This window comes from Mastigoproctus giganteus, chromosome 11 (assembly GCF_048544385.1).
Source record: "Mastigoproctus giganteus isolate SK-2022 chromosome 11, ASM4854438v1, whole genome shotgun sequence".
In the NCBI taxonomy this organism is placed as follows: Eukaryota; Metazoa; Arthropoda; class Arachnida; order Uropygi; family Thelyphonidae; genus Mastigoproctus; species Mastigoproctus giganteus.
This window is the reverse complement of record NC_143585.1, coordinates 74249382-74264499: the sequence shown is the minus strand read 5'-3', so window position 1 is coordinate 74264499 and position 15118 is coordinate 74249382. Positions and strand designations below refer to the sequence as shown.

General features: G+C 38.3%; 1 protein-coding gene across 1 annotated transcript in view; it reads left to right on the top strand.

The window, feature by feature from the left end:
* The first annotated feature begins 1475 nt into the window (after nucleotides 1–1475).
* Nucleotides 1476–15118, top strand: part of LOC150078128 (mitochondrial carnitine/acylcarnitine carrier protein-like) — a 126720-nt gene continuing 113077 nt past the window's right edge. The window contains exon 1 of the mRNA XM_090384279.1: nucleotides 1476–1601. The gene's annotated coding sequence lies outside the window, so the exon portion shown is untranslated. The remainder of the gene's footprint in view (nucleotides 1602–15118) is intronic.

The following is a 15118-nucleotide window of genomic DNA, read 5'->3' as shown; positions in this document are numbered from 1 at the left end:
TTCGATCAATTTTCTAATTATGAAGATTGGAAGCAAAGTGGAGAAATGTTTTTTTGAAGTCTTTCTGAAGTATTAATTTACTTTCATTATCATATTTTTTGACAAACAGGAGAAATAAGTAGAGGCAGAAATTGGAAACCGATAGATATCATGCCGTATGAGTTCAAATACAGTTCTAGAGCTATTGATGCAGCGAAGACCGTATGTAATGTTTTATGGAGAAGTTGCTTTGATTGGTAATGTCAGTCAAAGCCACACTCGGTGTTGACAAAGGCACAAAATTTGTTATAAATATAAAAATTTAACCTGTTAGTATGTAACTTGATATACTACCTGCTGATTACCATATTCATCATAAATACGCATTACTCTTAATATGGTACGTTTTAATTGTGGGGGAGGGAACTGATACACAAATCGGTTCACCACCATTTACTTCCCTAGGACGCCGTAAATAGTGGTGAACTGTGATGCATCCAGTTCACGTCTTTGCAGAACATTGAAAACTTGCGAACTTTTGTTGGAATTCCATCTCAGAATTTTAATCTGGATAATTTCCCAAAGATGCAATACACACATAGGAACGTTTGCATTCTTCTCCTCAACAAAATTTGAAAAATCTCTAAGTTAGGTGTTTGAGTTGCACAAGAAATAGCGGTAACAATCGCATACAACCATTATTCATATCTCTCTCTCTCTCTCTCCGAAAAATCCCATTATCCACTTCATGAGGCGCTCTTCACTACAAATGGTTATGCTTTGACTATAGCGGGATATGGGGAACATAATTCATTCTAATTTGTTGCAACTAAGAAAGTTTGTCACTATCGAAAGATATTGTCAACAGATGGATCATTTAAGCCAAGCTTTAATGCTGCGCTGGTGGATCAAAAAGACTTCTCTGCAGTGGAAAGTCGGCCACATTCGCCCTGTCCTGCAGACCTATCATTTGTTCAGATTTCTTCAGCAGTTCTTTTGGCAGAAAGAAATTTAGCAAGCTCAATGCAGCCAAGACTGATTGATTATTTTTTTGCTTCAAAACAAAACAATTATGGAAAAAAACAACAACTAAACTCTACTATATATATATATATATATATATATATATATATATATATATATATTTTTTTTTTTTTTTTTACACAGTTAGAATAAACAGGCAAGTTGAGTAATATAAGATTTCAGCCCTTTTATTCAAAATTTGTTTGGATTTTATTTATTTATTTATTTTTTTTATTTTACAGGTAACGTGTCAGAAGGAAACTGTCGTCTGCAAAAAAGAAATCTTTTTTAAAAGTTTGCTGCTTTCTGTTGCAGCAAAGAAAAACAAACTCGAAAAGCGCAAATGGATGATATAAAGAATGCCAGAAGGGAAAGAGAGATATCCAGGTCCGAAATACAGGAAGTTAGCATTTATAACAAATTCGCCTTCATCAGTTGCGAGCTCGGAGCGCAGAAGTGAGTGACGAAGTGCGTGCTGCTATTGAAATATGGGAACTCCACTGTTATTATTTTCACGAAAGCTACAGATTAGGGGAAATAAATGTTTGAATTTTACTCTCCAAAGTGTTCAATGAAAGGAAAGAATAATCTTCACTAAGGTAGGAAATAAATATTCTAAGCCTATTACTGTTTATTTTCAAATGACAATAAATTCATATACATACATGTATATGTTTCTTTGACTATAGATATTTTTCTAGATCTTGGACGCTAGGAAAGGTAGGTAACTAAATATTTTCATATTTATATCTAAATATGAAACAAAACCAATTCTTCCATTGTATTATTTTTATATATATTTTTTAGTTTTATTACATATAGAAGTCAAGGCAGATGCGGATTTTCATGCAAGCTTTACATATTTTAATTTCTGGTTGCATGTCTGTTAGCCTTAGAAAGCATCAAAAGCCTAAACGGCTCAATAATTGCCATAAAGGTAAAGATAAAGGCAAGAAATTATCAAAATATCAGGACAAAAAAGATCTTTTATTTAGTGCAGAAAAACAGCATACATTGCCACGAAGCATGAGTCTGTCCCACGACTTGCACTGTCGTTCGTCTAGCATTAACACAATGCTAGATCCTTCAGTGCCTGGATTAACTGTTCCTTTCAAGCCGTTACGGTTTGGGATGGTTAAGTGATTTGCCGTCTCGTCATAACCCAGACATTTTCAATAGGAGATGTAGATCAGTGGCACTAGCGTGAATGAAGCATATCGACATTAGTATGAGACCTAGCGTTGCCCTAGTGGAATAACAGATCATATAACTATCAGAAGATTGGCAAAAAAGCAGGTATAAGTACTGTTTCGGTGTAACGTCGACCTGTGAGATTACTTTGAATAAAAACCTGTAGTGATGGCATTCGTAACAAACAACTCCATGTTATGATTCATGGATTTCTACGGGTTGAATACATGCAAGAATACGTTTTTCAGTGTGGCTTTGCTCACCATCTCACTTCTCACTAAGGACAATCCGTCGCCATCCTTCATTCCAGCTAGCTCTATTTTTGCAACACCGAAGTCCCAATATACAATGAGATGTGGGGACGTCAAAGCAATGCACAACATGAATTCAGTCCTGTCTTGTAATGGTGCTGATATTGGACATAGCAAAGCTAAATTGATATCATCAATAATCTTTCTTAGACCGGCAAAAATGTCAGCCACAGCCTTAAAGCGAATTATCCGGTTATCACACTGATATAGGTTCTCCAGAACGTGAACGACTGCTTTAGGTGTACAAGTAGACTAGTGCCAACATCTTAGAATTTCACATATTTAGATCCAGTCTCTTGAATCCTAAATATGCGAAAATTCAGTCTCTTGAATTAAATATGAACCCAGACCACGTGTTTGTACACTTAGTCTGAGCATCTTTAAAGGCCATTTCGACAAACTTACCCCAGTATTCGGTGTTCTTCCTTTGCACCTAATAATAATATGTGTCACGCTGATAATTCCAGTCACTCTTTATTCAGACTATTTTCGTTTCCAACTTATAGCCTCTTTGATTTGCATATATCATCGCGAAGGTATTAAAAACCATCGTGACTTACTAATTTTCAAACAAGCTCAATTAAAACTTGAAGAAAGCTATAGACTTTCTAGAGAGGGTTCAAAGAAAGTGAAGAGATTGGTGGGGAGGGGGCGCTAATCCATATCCAAATGAAAAACGGATTAGAAAGAGGAAACAGCAAAGCTTAGTAAATAGACATTTTAGAAATGACTTAATTGAAGTTTAGGGTGTGAAGGGGAGAATACTTCAGGCAGCGTGTTGTAAATCACTAGAATACATTACCTGTCCACGTGGCTGAGGCGAAGAATTTAGTTAAGTTCAAAGTGGTATTAGATAATCACTTTTTGGCGATTGGAAAAGTATGAATAATTGGATTTTTGGAGTCCGCTTCATTGCATCATTTACCATTCTAATACTAACACACTACTTACTCACTTCACTGCACTTAATTTTATATAATGAATGTATTTCGGGCGGCACTGCGTACGATAATTTGTTTAAAGACTTATTCCAGATTTTAAATTTATTTGCATTTTTCCCCCACTCCCTACTTTCCCTATCTCCGACACTTTCTTCCCTGGCTGCTAACATGACCACGGTCACTGTTTTATGAAAGATTTGGAATGAAATCCTGCGGCTACGTGTAAACAGCATAGCCTAGCAATCACTATTAAATTGTGAAGGAAAGATTGTGAAAACCCAGACTTTACTTATTTATTTTGAAGTGGCATCGTTAAGTTAATTAATGATATCAGTCTGGAACTCTCTCTCTCTAACGACGAATACCCACTGCATTTAAAATTTTGTGCACAAGCAATAAATCAAGTCACACTTATTGTGAACATTAACTTCGATCATTTTATACGTATTACAAAAATGGTTATTTGTTTTTAACAAATACAATATCGAATACAATAGTTATACTGTATTTGAGTTACGGCTGGCATGTATAAATTTTGCAGTACCTTTTCGGCCACTTTTATCTTACATTCGACTTGATAATTTATAATCTGATAAACTGATAATTTAAAATCTAAATCACAATTGCATTGAAACAGAGTAGAAGCGGCGAGAACATGGAAACTGAAGAGAAAATAATTATAATAAATTTTATAAAATTTTAGTAGCTCATGTATAAAAATTCAAATAGTAAAATAAATATACCATATAATAAAAAAATATATAATAACAAATATAATAAAATTAAAATAAATATAAATACTGTATATTGAATTTTTATGATACTGTATTTCGCTTTAGCCATTCTCTTTTATGGCTTTATATTATTTTATTTTGATTTTATTATTTCAGTTTTAGATGTTAAAATAACTTATTCAGAAATAGACAAATACTTTAATAGCTGGGATTCATGTTAAAAATAAGCACAGTAGATGGTTTTATTATAAACAGCTTAATTTTTAATTAATGAAGCTGTTTATGAACGAATTCAGCTGCTTTTGCAAAAGCTCTAGTTTTTATATATAATAAGGGGAAATTATTAGGCATGACTTTTATGATAATTACTCCTAAAACTATCCATTAACTATTATGTAGCTTCCTTTATCTTTTATTATTATTTTTTTCAGGATAAACATACGATGCTTTGTAAATACAAATACAAAGTATCACTGTACACGAAGTTTTCAATCATATAGTTGTAGAAATAATTCAAGTACAGTATCTAAAGATAGATAATAAGTACAGTACAGTATATGTACAATGTCTGCTGATTAACAACTCGCAACGAGTTGAACTTGTAAACTGCATATGGTGCCATCTTTAGTTGCTGTTGGGAACTAAAGTTTTAATTCAGTTTAGAATTTATTTTTTCAGCCATATTTTGAATAGCGATAAATGGGAAGTTTCACTGCATAGTATGGGGGGGGGGTGAAACGACAGGTTTTTTTAGAATCTGACTTGGCTGGGAAATGTTATGAAAAATTAGAGTACAGTAGGTATTACTTATTATACGCACAGATTCGAAGACGAAATATGCGCACTAGTGATCACGTGCCTACCCCAGAATTCGTATTTAGAGTTTTATAACCTCCTCCCCATCAATCTTTTTATCTATCCGAATGGAATAAATTTATGTGTCAGAAATCTTGTAAATTATATGCCAATTTTCCGTGGAGCTATAACGAAACGAAACGAAAAGTAAACAAAAAACTGTATATTTATTATAAATATACACGACATAGGGAAGAAGAGGGAGACAAGAATTCAATTGATTTAAAAAAAAAAAAAAAAAGTTTAAACGAACAGCAACATAAGCCAATATAGAAATAATTGGCCCAAGCGAAATTGATTTTTTATAATAGACCCAGAATTCACGGTACGAATAAAACAGAAATTGAATGAGCGAGCGAACTCCACTTCCTAGAAAGGAAAATGAGAGAACAAGCAAAAAAAAAAATTACAGGTAACACGAAAAGTGGTGTTTTTCTAGAAGCAGCAAGAGCTGGAATTGCTTAAAAAGGAACAAGAGAAAACATTACCTTATGAAAGCAGGCACGATATGTTTCAAAATATAACTCTCCCCCCCCCCCATTTTTTTGTTACAAGAAAAGAAAGTTATTAATTGATGTAATGGTAAGGCCTTATAATTTTCGTGTTTTTTTATCAACTTATATAAAACCAAATATAAAAATCAGTTTTGTACAAACAAATTTATCGGGCAATTCGTGGAAATTTATTGCAGGATATCTACCTCAGTATGTTACTTACATATATGTTCATGAAATAGGCTGAAAAAAGATGTTATTGAATGAAGTTTCACAGAAATTCGACTGAGGAGCTTTATTTAAAAATGATTGGTAAGTGGGAAGTTACCCAAACAGGATCCGTTTTACATCTGATATTTAGAGAATTTCTGTTTGTTTATTTGACTTTTTGATACAGCACAGCAGGGCAATTACAGGGGATATCTGTCCACCACAATCATTTGATTTAATCCTTTCTGTGGTGAGTTTGCTGCGCACAGTCGGGTCTACTGCAGTGAACTTTTGCGAGCGAATTTTTTCATGGAATTTAAAAATTTTTTTCATTAAATGCTTTAAAATAATAATATGTTCTTATTTTGACTTTATTACTCAACTCTAGGGTAAAATCATTGTCAAAAATCATAAAAAATTGCAAATAAAACCCTTACTTTCTTAGATCATTACTTTTTCGATACAAAATTATTTTCTACATCTGTATCTGTTATCTGATTCAGTTTTATGAAATTCTGGATATGAAGTCCACAGAAATTAATATTTGGCTTCCGCAAGCCAAAACCAGACAACCAACCGAGGTCAATAGGTGCGACCTTCTTCAAAAATAAAAAATAAATAAATAAATTTTCTGTTTATACTCCGGCACGACAACCAAGTCAGTAGAGTTTACAATAAATCGTCAATACAAATATTTATATTTATCGTATTTAGTAGTCACGGGCTTGAACCCCGGTCCACTCAACGAACGCGTGCTATGCACTCTCGCTCCTGACCACTGGGCTACGTCAGGCCTCTGATTTGTGTTGCCATCTATCTGCAATTAGTTGGAAACAGATAAGGGATGGTAGCATGTACAGAAAGACAATTGATACATTTAACAGAAACAGGGACCGAGGTTCAAGCCCGTGACTGCTGAATACGGTGCTGTTTGTTGTACTCTGTCTGTCGCGTGAACTCCTCTGACCGTGTGCGTGTGTGGTCGTTCCTGAGTATAAACAGAAAATTTATTTATTTATTTATCATTCGAAATGACCTTCAAAATATAGATCTATGCACATACTTCTCCAAAACCCACATCAAGTGTAGATCTGTATGTGGACTGCTGAAAGGGTTAATGTCTCCCACTATTTGTCTTTGGAAGACGGAGAAAGACATTTTTTTGGAAATCTCACAACTTAGTGTGTTTAAACAACACACTAAGCGCTTTTCAGTATTAATTGCACTTCATCTCTCTTAAAGTCTCCTCCTTTTCCTTCAACCCATGCACGTTACTACCACTAGTACTAATATAATACTAACACTACGTGGTAGATGACTCTCGTCAATCGATGCAATATCACCACTTTACTTATTGGAGGCTTGAAGCTGTGAAACCCATGTTTAATCTCTAGAGCAGTTTCTGGCATTTCCTCTTCTCCTTCAACCCATGCATAGTACTACTAGTACTAATACTAATTAGTACTAATACTAATATAAAATAGCACTAATAATACAATACTATAATATAATACTGTATAATATAATATAATATAATATAATATAATACTAACGCTAGGTTGTAGATGACACTATCAACCGGTGCAATACCATCACTTTGCTTATTGGAGGCTTGAAGTGATGAAACCCATGTTTAGTCACCAGAGCAGTTTCCGGCATCCCCCTCCTCCAACTCATGCACGGTACTAAGTACTATACGTTTTGATACCTTTCGTGTTTGGGGGTTTCATAATAATAATAATAATAATAAATAAATATATATATATATATATATATATATATATATATATATTTTTTTTTTTTTTTTTAAGTCGGCTTGATGATGGTGTCGACGGCTTCCTTTAGTCCTTCCTGACTCAAGTTTACAAAGGCCTTGCGATCTTTAAAAAAAGGTTCTTAACTTTGTACTTAATTCCGACAGTTTATTATTGAAAGTTATGGTCACTACGATGGTATTTGCTTATAAGTTGATATTTTCAGTCCACCTTCAACCGGTTTCCGTTGAAGATGGAATGAAAATTTAAAAAATACGATTACATATCTACGGTTACATTGCGAAAAATTTTGGACACGTAACGCTACGGTGAAGGAGAAATAAGTAAAAATCAAAAATTTAGTGGGAACACCAGTGGCGGACTAAGGAAAAATCGGGCCCTAGGCAAGATTCTCATTTCTGGCCCCATCTAGGGTTTCCACCTTTCAGAATTTGTAATGGAAGACACAGTTGAATGGGTTAAAAAAGGTCTTCTATTACTAAATATAAAAATACGGGTCTTGTATTATGTTGAAAGCTAAAAAGAGTCCTCTGCCTATAAAAATTTATACTATAAAAAATGTATAATAAAACCGATTTACGGTCCCCAAAAAATTACGGGCCCTAGGCAGTTGCCTAGTCGGCCTAGGCTATAGTCCACCCCTGGGGAACACTTGCATTAATGATACTCTTATTTATAATCACGACCTTGTTTCAGTGTCGCAGTCATTCTTTTGCTTTTAGCTTGGCTGGAAGTTAGCGGATTCTAACTCTGACAGTATTTAGTATCTTCACAAAATTGACGCTTGGATGCAAAAACATCTCTTTCGTTTGCATATATATTGCTATTTATAGGTAACACGCATTTTATTATTAAGGGAAAAAAAATTAAATTGAATTTCTTAAAAGTTCTTGCTTTGCTTCCTCACGACTAACAGTAAATGGTTTTCTGAGCAGTATGCGAAAGTATCATCTTATGTATGGCCATTTAAAAGTTTTGCTTTCCCTTCAAACTAGAAAGTTGGGATATGAACACGTTTGGACTGAAAAGTAGTTGATAGCAGTTGGAGCCAACTAGAGTGAAGTTTTGCAGGCATCACAGACAAGGCTTCAAAATATGAAATCAGATAGCAAATGTAGACCATAATACAGTCACTTATTCGTAGCGAAGAGTCGCGTTTTTTAACTAAGTTTCGATCTCTCTCTTTCTCTCGATTGTGCTAAAAAAAAGCAAAAAATATTTGCTTATCTGAAAAAATATCTGAATTTTTGGAGAGAGAGAGAGCAGTTAAGTTTATAATATGTGTGGAAGGATATTTATTATGTAATGCTATACCGGGCATGTTTATCTTGTGAGCAATTAGATGAACACAGGAAATAAATAAAGAAAGATTTATTTATTTATGCTAACGATTATTTACACATATACACTAAATTGGTAATCATTACAGATTCCTTCCTCATTTAAATTTTCAGTGATATCTTCACTTTCTTTCCCTGACAAAAAAATCTTAGACTACAGTGCCACTAAATTATTAAATTTAAATATTTAAACGTAGAACTAAATGTCTTACAAATATTGCAGGAGAAAGCAGGCCTATTCTTCAGCAAAAAGCTTTAGGCAAAGTTATTATTATTATTGTTGCTCTTATACACTGAAAGGACAGAATTCGGGGGGGGGGATACCCTGGTTCCTGGGCAACGCGACGCTGTCACCCCTCTCGCTAGTGGATGAACCCACTGCTTGGCAGGTATATAAGTACACTGCATCACTGCATTCACGTAGACGGTAATTCGATATCAGTAAGGATACATGTCGTGAGTTAAATCACTTTGAAAGAGGGATGATAGTGGGTGCCCGACGTACGGGTCATTCTATCGCGGAGGTGGTACAGAAATTGCATCATCCCTGTTCGACAGTATCAGGAATGTATGGGGAATACGCCATTTCCGAAATAATATCTCATTGTGGATGTCAGGTGGAGAAATGTGGTGGATAAACGTGGCTGTCGGCGTCTGTCTCGCATTGTTTCAGCCAACCGGAGAGCGACATTGAAAAGTTGCCTTTTTTATTTAATTATACTGATTTTTCGTTGGTAAGAACTACAGATTAATACAGATAGTCAACATCCATAGACAACCATGGTGGTACAAAAACGATCTCAACACAACCACCACCGGTTACCTAGGTAAAGAGATATTGATGTAATACGGTTTTTTTAGGAGCATTGGTAACTAAAGCCGTATTGCTCCATATATGCTATCTGTATATTGCGTGTGTTCTTGTTGCATGTGGTCAAGTTTCTGTTTGCTGGACACAAAACACGAGTTTCGGGGAGAAAAAACCATTATACCCTCACCTGAGCCTGACTGACTCAGCACGTTGTAAAATAGGCCCATAACAATTTCTCACATCATCGACGGGACTCGAACTGAGGTATTTTCCACCCAGTGTAAAGTGTAAAGTATGTTGAAGTCAAATGGCATCAGGGATTTCCCCCATCTCTGCATTGCTTTCATGGTAGGTGAACCAGTTCACTGGGAAGGCCAGTGAACTGGTTCACTGGATATTGTAAATGTGTAATGTCATGTGTGGATATTGTAAATGTGTAATGTCATGTACTATTGTTCCTCCGGCCATTTAGCTGCTGCACCCCTACTGAGGCCCAACATTGCCCGCACTTCATCCCGTGGAGACAGACCAGGTACACCAGTATTTTAAGTACTCCTGCAGGTTCTGCCGCCTACTTTCCTAAGATTTCAGTGGCTAAGACCCAAAGAAAAAAAATTAACGATTGCGTTGGGGTGTCGCTTGAAATGAATAGGCCGAGATTGGGCAAAACTGTAAATTTGGACAAGATTAGATTTGATGTGTGGGGCATTCGCTTGTGTGCAGATAGAGTGGGGGAAGGGAGGCGGAAGACTTGGGGGGTAAAGGCAGAAGAATGGGGACGATAGAGAAGATGTCCCCAGATGATCAAATTATTCAAATTATTATTTTAGGGTTGCCTGTAATTGATTACATTAACCCGTATTTGTGTCTGTAAATTCCGTGTGTTCTATGGTCGATTTGCCTGTCTTGCTGGATGAAAAAAAACCCAGTTTCTGGGGAGAAAAACCTTGCTATCTACGCCTGAGACAGACTAATTTAGTCGGTCTCAGGAGTGAAAAAAAAAAAAACCATTAAAGTTCCTCGCGACATCGACGGGATTCGAACCCGGGCCTTTTCCACCTCGTGTGGGGAGGACGGTGATACCACTGTGCTACCGGTGCAGAATGTCCCGAGATGATCAAATCAAATTGTTATATTAGGGTCTCCCGTAAATGATTACATATACCCGTTAATGTGTTATGTCTGTAAATTGTGTGTATTCTATTGTCCATTTGCCTGTTTTGCTGGACGAAAAACCTCACTTTCTGGAGAAAAAACCTTGGTATCTACGCTTGAGACCGACTAACTCAGCCACGGAGTGTAAAAAGCCCATTAAAGTTCCTCATGTCATTGACGGGATTCGAACCTGGGTCTTTTCTCCCGGTGTGGGGAGGACGGTGACGATATACCACTGTGCTACCCATGCAGACTGTCCCCAGATGATCAATGGAGCATGCCCAAACAGGAGAAGAGGATCAGCAGGGGAAGGGGGAGACAGATGGCTGTATCCCCCCCGCCGTTGGGTGTGGTTTAAAGTGAAACGGGCTATTAGGGTGCTCGATTCAGGTCGCCAGTCATGTGGCATGGTTCCATTCCATGTTGTCTTCAGTTAGGTATGGAATTGTGCATCACTTTAGAGTGTCCAATTAGTGAGTCTCTTGTAGTGGCTGGGATTGTGTTCTCCAGAAGGGTGGGTCTTAGTCCACCTGCCATTTTTGGTAGTTAGGTCAGTGGAGCTTTTTGTTTGTGGTTGTTCCTTGCCTCAGATCCCCGTGTTGGGTTTCCTTCTAGACCTCTCAGTTAGGTTGTTTGGTTCGCTTGTTGGGATAGCACGGTTCGACGTCTCGCAAATAGTTCCTCTGAATTCAGAAAAGGCGGTGTATGTCTCCTTGCCTTCTAACAGACATTGTTCTTGGTCTTTGGGACAGTATTGTATTCTTGTGACCATTTGGCAGCGGAGATAGGTCATCATATTGGTGGCAGTCATACATAAGGTGCGGCCAGGTTTCTTGCTCAGGTACAGTTGGGACTGTCTGTAATTCTGAGTGAGGTTAACTTGGCCTTGATGACACCATGTCCTGTTAATAGGCAGGTAGGTAGGTCGTGAATAAGCCTGGTGAATTCCAGGTCAGCTTCTTTGGCTGAAATCTGTCAACTTTGGATGACTTTTTTGGTGATTTGTCCCTTTGTGGAGGCATCCCAGCGCACCTGCCACACCTGTAGCAGGTGGGCCTAGAATCTTCTTTTTTCTGCAGCGTGGTTGTTTGCGGGGTTTGCTGTGAAATCCTGGTGTGTGTGTGCAAGCTGTACCCCTTGGGAGCTAATAGAGCATGCCTCTTTTGACCACCTCAAGATCAATGTGGAGGGCTCCTGCAGAAATCTGTAGTGCGTGTATATGTGTGCTCACTGTGCTGCAGGCATGGGTAGTGCACAATAACGTAGTTCTGTGGGTGGAATCCAGGATCCTTAGGTTGACAGCAGTGCCGGCTTTTTTATACCAAAAAAGAAAACAACCAAATTTATTTTTAGGCCACCCGAATAATTAAATTGATCTGCTGTGCTGTGTCTTGTCTGTTAGTTGCATGTGTTCTATGGTTAATTTGTCTGTTTTGCTGGACGAAAAACCCTAGTTTCTGGGGGGGGGGAACCTTGCAATCTACATCAGAGACCGACTAACTCAGCCATGGATTGAAAAAAGCCCATTAAAGTTCCTCGCGTCATCGACGGGATTCGAACTCGGGCCTTTTCCATCCGATGTGGGGAAGATGGAAAAGCCGCCTGCGGGGGTAACAGCTCAAGATCAATGCGGGGGTAACAGCTCAAGATCAAAAAACCCACCTGCGGTGTTACCCCCGCAGGCGAGTTTTTTTTTTTTACCATGTACCTGCTGCATATGTTACTATTGGTAGAAGTGCTGCCTTGTAGTACAGCTTCATTGTGTGTTGGTTTAATCCCCAGTCTCGCCCGACGATTCTTTTAATCAGGGCAGTGCAGGAGCATAATTTCCTTCTCAGGTGGTTGAGGTATGGTTTGAACGAGAGTTGCGTGTCGAGTATGACTCCCAGATATTTGAGTTATTTGCTGAAACGGATGGTTGTATTGCTTATTTTTGTCTGGAGAGGTCTTCATATATCCAGCGTTTCCCTGAGGAGTATGGAATTAGTTTTAGTGGGTGAGATTTGGAGCAAGTGAAGCCCGACCCAGTTTTCGAGGCCACCCGGTAAGTGTAAAGTGTGTTTAGGGTAAAACGGCACCAGGGGTTTCCCCCACCTCCGCATTGTTTTCATTGTGGGTCATCGGAGAAGACGGGAGGAATTACGGGCACTTGAACACAGCAGTAGCTTAGGGGACCTATCAGACCTGGAAAAAGGCATGATGGTCGACTATTGGGCCAGGGGTGCCAGCATTTCCGAAACAGCAGACTTTGTGAAATGCTCACATGTTGTAGTGGTGAAAGATTATCAAGACTGGACGAATGGGACAGTTTTGACAACCCGACGTGCCAATTGTGGATCCCCATGCGCCATTTATCCCAGAGGTCAATGTCAGCTGAAACTGTTGGTGAGGACCGATCGGCGCGCTACTGTTGCTCAACTGGCCATCCAAATGAACCCTGGGTCCACCAGAAAGGTCTCCAACACAACAGTGCAGCGAAACCTGTTGCACATTGGGTTCCGGAGCAGACGCTTGGTGACAGCGCCCATGCTGACGGCTGTACATTGCAAACAACACCGTCAGTTTGCACAGCAGTACCAACACTGGACCCTGTCCAAGTGGCAACGGGTGGTCTTCTCCAGTGAGTCACGGTTTCTGCTCCACCGAGTGGATGGATGATGGTGTATTAGGTGTGAAACCTCTGAGAACAGCTATAGTGTGCATAGTGTTAGGGTCAGGTGCCACCTGTGGGTTCCCACATCTGCGCCATATGTACACTGTGAAGAAATACAGAACACTGTAAATGCCAGAAAAAGTGTAGTGTATTGAATGTGTAGTATTGTGTTGGGTTCTGTTGTATATCCTGGCATTTGGCCGTGGGATCCCTGATGGGACCCCACGTTGCCCGCACACACCACTAGGAGGTAGCAAGGCTGCCCATTATTCTCTGGCAGGTCTCTGTCAGGGTCGCATGAGCTTCCTGAATGGAGACCAATTAAAAAAAATAATAATAATAAAAAAAAATATATATAATGAAATAAATTAAATAAAAAAAATTTAAATAAAAATAAAAATAAATTAAATAATAAAAATATATTAAATAATAAAAAAATAATAAAAAAATAAAAATAAAAAAAAATAATAAAAAAATAAAAATAAAAAAAAATAAATAAAAAATAAAAATAAAAATAAATAAAAAATAAGGTAGAGTGCGGCAGTACAGGGTGTACGGAATAAGATGGGGGATGAAAGTAAGAGTAAGGGGATGTAGGTGAGGGCATCCCCTAAATTGACAGTGGAGCGTATGCCCCACCAGGAGAAAAGGGGGGAAGAGGATAACTCCAGAAGGGTAGAAAAGCCACTCAGCGAGAATGCTGAGTGTGACTTATATTTTGCAGTGGAGTGGTCAAGATCACTGGAGCCTACCCAACCATGTGGAAAGTTAGCAGGTAATCCTACCCTGGATGTTCCAGGGTTAGCAAGTCGATGCTGGTAAAACGGTCAAGTACAGATTTTTTATTTCAAGTTTGAGCAAGTCCCTTACAGGTTTTTGTATCCCTAGCTTGAGTTGGTTGTAGAGTCCTGCGCCTAGAAAAGAGGTTTTGTGCGTACTCCGTTAATAATTTGTAGTATTGTTCGTCAGAAATTAACAGTTGCTCCTGTCCTTGAGGTATGTGTTGGAGTCTGGTGTACAGTGTTCCTCGAAGATCGTCATAAATTGGGCAGTTATAAAGAAGATGGTCCCAATCTTCAGTTTCTCCACATGTACAGTAGGGGTTATTGATGATTCCCAAGGTAGTCAACTTATGATTTATAGAACCGTGTCCAGTTATAATATATGTACAGTAGAGGCCAGGAGAGAACCAAGGCGGCGATTTTGGATAAACTAGTTTGACATCCGGGATGAATTTCTTAGTTATTAGGCCCTTGTCCGTCTCCTCCCATCTTGTCTGCCAGATTTGTAGTAGCATGGCAGCTAGTTTCTTCTTTTATTGCTTACAGTCAGTGCGGGTGTCGAGGGTATGTCCAAAAATGGTAGCTGGGATTCCCCGCGACAAGTAGTAATGCAATCCCGACGGATAACCTCCAAGTCAAGGGGGAGGACACCTGCAAGAAACTGGAGGGCCGGAGAACTTACTGTGCAACAGGTCCTGGTAATGGCGAGCAATATACTCCGCTGAATTGTTTCCAGTTTGCGTTTATTGTGAACAGTTGTTGCTCTATGGTACCAAATCCCGGATCCGTATGTAATAACAGGGAGGAATATAGCTTTATACAGGAGTTTGAGTGTTCTCCGGTTCAGACCCCAGTCACACCTGC